The sequence below is a fragment of the Marmota marmota genome, unplaced genomic scaffold (assembly GCF_001458135.2).
Source record: "Marmota marmota marmota unplaced genomic scaffold, marMar, whole genome shotgun sequence".
Lineage (NCBI taxonomy): Eukaryota > Metazoa > Chordata > Mammalia > Rodentia > Sciuridae > Marmota > Marmota marmota.
In genome coordinates, this window is record NW_025999946.1 from 682,371 (window position 1) to 686,910 (window position 4,540).

The following is a 4,540-nucleotide window of genomic DNA, read 5'->3' on the forward strand; positions in this document are numbered from 1 at the left end:
AGGCTCTGCACCATAACACAGGCCCTGGTGCTGGCAAGCCCAACATGCAGGACATAAAGCAGGGACCCTGGAGGAATGTCCTCCCCATGGCCACAGCTGAGCTAGTTATTGTTGGTTCCTCCTTAACCAGAGTGTGGGGAAGAGGGGACCTGGCTGATGGTGAGTACACGTTGATCCCTTCAGATTCCTGGGCCTAACTCCCTTTCAGTCTGACAAGATGACTGTAGCCAAATTTGAGCATCTCTGGCCTAAGGGTGAGGGGTCACCTCCCAGCAGGGCAGATCCGGCCCTTTGCAGCCCACCTCAGCTTTCTTTGCTGGCATTACCTTCCACTGCTGGTTTCTCCTGCCATCTGTCCTTCCCCGAACGCTCCATGGTTACATCCCACCCTACTTGTTTCAGGCATCATGCAGGTTGGGACACCAGGCTCTTTCCCAGGAGGACAGTATATCTCTCAAAAATGCAAAGAAATTCTGCTTCCCCTGTGGAAAAGTCCCTGGGGAGCATGTCCCTCCCTTCACTATGGCCCTTGAGCACAATGGACACTCCTGTGTGCCTGCAGCATTGTGTCTTGGGTCTACATCTTGGTCCCAGTTTAGAAGCTTCTGGGGGGAGGGGGCTCAGGGAAGGGACTTGTCAGAATTCTATATAAACGGTGCCAGGGACTAGCATACGGCTTGCCATGTGGTTGAATAGTCAACAAATGTGGAATGAGGAGGATAAACTTTGAGAGTCACTATGTCTGTCACTCATTCATTGACCAATCCACTCATTAATCTACATATCCATTCACCTATCCAACCATTCCCCCACTCATCAAAAAACCTCTATTTTGATGATTTAAGTGTCAATGATTCAAAACCATATGGATCACATTTCCACCCATCCTCTCATCTTTCTATCTCCCATCCATACATCCTTCTATCCATCACCTATCCAACATCCACCCATCCATCCATCCATCTTTCTATCTATCCATCACCTATCCAACATTCACCCATCCATCTATCCATCCATCCATCCATCCTTCTATTCACCTACACTCATGCATATATGCTTCTGTTGTTTCTTCTACCACCACTAACCCATCCCTCATCCATTTAGCTGTCAGGCACTCATTCAAGAGATTGGGTGCTTTTTTTTTTTTTTGTAATTCCACAGTATTTAATATAAAATGATTTTGGAATATTTTAAAACTAAAGACTCTACTAGCAAATTATAATAAACAACCAAGGGCCACCCACTGAGCTTCACCTTTTCTTAGTATTATGCTGTATGTACTTCAAATTTTTCTTACTAAGACATAAAGTACTATAGAAATGTTTGTGACTCTCTGTGTGGACTCCACAATTCTATTTCTCTACCTCTTTTCCCCAAGATGGTGTCTTCTGTGATTGTCTGTCATTTTTAATCATGTATTTTGTGTTCATAAACAATACATAGTGTTTTTTTTTCAGGTTTTAAACTTTTATGTAAATGGTATCTCGTGTATCTGTCACCTTATTTGCACATTTTATGTCTATGTTCACTAAGCACAGTCGCTTGTCACATGACTCTCTTTGTCTCTCTGCGTGAGTTGCAGTCTCCTGGGGGCAGGAGTGCTCATCTGTACATGACCATGTGCCCCCAAGCCTGGCCTGATCTTCGTTGGCTGACTGCATGGAGACTGGGTTGATGAATTCAACACTGAGCTTCATGGTGGGCATCCAGAAGTGATTGGTACTCGGTCCCAGCCCTTGAAGAGCCACAGATGAAAAGATGAGAGCTAGTCTAGAGGCAGGGATGTAGGTCTACTCAACACAAAGGAAGAAAGAGGAATTTGATGTGGTGAGGGAAGTCTTGTCAGAGGCGATACTGAAGGAGGAGGAGCCACTGTCCAGCCAGGTGAAGAGGGAGTGGGACATTCATGGCACCAGTGCAGCAGAGTCTTGGCGTATAGAGATCCTTCCCTGTTGCTTGCCCAGGAGGTCCTTCCACCAGGGAACTTTCCTCACTCAAGGCCTCCAGTCCCCTTTTGAGGTAAACCTTTGTGTCCAGTGCAGGCCTGTGGCAGCTCTCTCTCATTTGTTCATCCCTTCCTAAATGGGATTTATTTAGTCAGAGAATGTTCACTGGGCATCTACTATGTGTCAGGCCTGTGTTTACACTTGGACATGGCAGTTGTAAGGATAAGTTTCCTACTTTTAGCATTATGGGAAGTGAGACAAAAAACAAACATATATGAAAATATCAGAGAGTGGCCAAGCAATCTCCCTGTGGAAGATTTGGGGAAACTGACAGATTATTGAGTCATTTTTAAGGTCCTTACTGGCCCGGTTAGATGCCCTGTACGAGGAGGCATCTTGATTCTTCATTACTGTAACAAAACACCAGAGACTGGATAACATAAGAAAAGATGTTTACAGAGCTCATAGTTTTCGTTGCTGAATGTCCAAACAGCATGGTACCAGCTCTGGTAAGGGCCCCCTTGGCTGCATCACATAATAGCATATGACATCATGGTGGGGGCACATTTGAAAGTGATCACATGGGGGTCAGGCTTACTCTTTAAAAACAACTTACTCTTGCAAAAACTATCTGGGGTCCCAGGAGAGCTGCCTTAATCCCTTCCAAAGACACAACCCCAATGTCCTAACCACCTGCCACCAGGCCCCACCTCTTAAAATTCCACTACCTCTCACATCCCTACCCCGAGGACCAAGCACCCAACTTTGGATCCTCCGGGGAGCAAGCCATATCTGAACCATAGTAGAAGGGGCACTTTAACTTGAGATTCAAAAGATAAGACCAAGAGAAGTGCACCCAGAAGGGGGAGAACACGGCCTGCTCCAGTCTGTCCCTGCCAGGGATCAAGGGTGGACTGGACCCAGCAGTGGCTTTGCGAGGCAGGAAAGGGGCTTAGGTTTTATTCCAACCAAATGCAGAGGCTTCAGAGGGTATAAATGGACAATTGGTGGGATTCAGTTACTTTTCAAATTATTTGAAAGTAGGGGCCCAAGTGGTGAAGTGAGAGAGGAAGTCAGGCTACGGTCGTGCAGCCCAGGTCCTGGTAGCTGTGCCTGGGCCTTGTTGCTGGAGGTGGAGATAGAAAGAGGTAACTTTGGGGTATATCTCCAGGGCCAAGTTGATAGGCCTTGTTGAAAAGGGAGATGGAGAAAGGAGGAGGGAGAGCAACTAAGGATAAAGTGTGGGATTGTGACCTTGAGCCTCTGGATTATGGGGTTAATGTTCAGAGAGAAGAAGGGATTTGGGGATGGGTGGGAGGGGAGCATCCTGCTTTGGCCCTCCTGATTTTGAAATGCCTTTGACATTGCTAAGTGGCAGGTGCCGGTCCTGCCCATCTGTCTGATGGTGCAACTCATGGGCCCTCGCTCCCCTTCATTATGTTCCTCCTGAGGGTTGGGCCAGGTAGGAATTTATATGCCCAGTTTTCAGCTGGGTAGACAGAGGCCCAGCGAGCAAGGGCAGTGACTGGCCTGAAACCATGAACCAGAGCCAGGGCCCCACCCCTGGTCCTGGCCTGGCTGCTCTTCACCACCCACAGGTCACACTGCACAACTGGGTGAACGAGCCCCCTTTGGCTGTCTCTGGAGCTCTTTCTCCCTCTGTAAATGCTTTTTCTGTTTGGTGATGCATCCAAGGTCAAGTGGCTAATAAACTGCAGAACCAGGGCTCCAACCCAGGCCCACCATGTGTATGCTTCATGATCCTGAATGTTGGGAACCAGTACCTGCTGGGGGCAGATGGTCCCCCAGGGTGAGTATCAGGATGTGATAGTGTCCTCTACTTTGTAAGGAAGGACAAGTGAAGGATTTAGGCCACTAAGGGTTGGAAAGGGCTTCTGATAATCAGAGTTCACACTCCTACGTGTTCTGGGTGCTCCGGGCTAAGTCCTGCCAAGTCCTACAGACCTGGAAAGTAAAAGCTAGAGTCGCTCCCATTTTATAAAGAGGACACAAGGCGTGGCTTGGAGAAATCACCTGCTCAGGGTCACACAGTGAGCAGCAGAGCTAGGATGGGACCTAGGAGCCTGGAGGATAAAATCCACCTGACCGAGCCACCTTGCTCAGTGACGGTGGCATCAGATAAGTGAGTGGTTGTTCTTCCGTTTGTGTTAGAGTTAGGGGTGCTGAGGCCCAGCACATGATGGGCCAGTTTTCAGAGGAGCCCTGGAAGCCCAAGATCCAAGTGGCTGAGGCCCTGTTGGGAGGTTCTGGGGACAAGGTTCCCTAGGAACTTTGCCTGCCTGTGTGTGATAAGCCCTTGACAATGTCAGCAGCTCTGTCCTGGGAAACAGGAAGGGCTGAAGGTGTACTGACTGTGGCCAGGTGAGCTGTGGCTGTGAAGTAGAGGGTCAGGAGCTGTGGGGAGCTGCTGGCAGGGAATGGGAAGGTGAGGGGCCTCTGCCAGGGTTGGGGGGCCTGGGCCAGCTCACTTCTTGAGTAACTGCATGCCTGGGGCCAGGCGGTTACTCTAAAACCAGGGCTGAGTTCAAGGTGAATCTTCCATCCAGTTGAAAATCTACCTTGTGCCAGGCTGC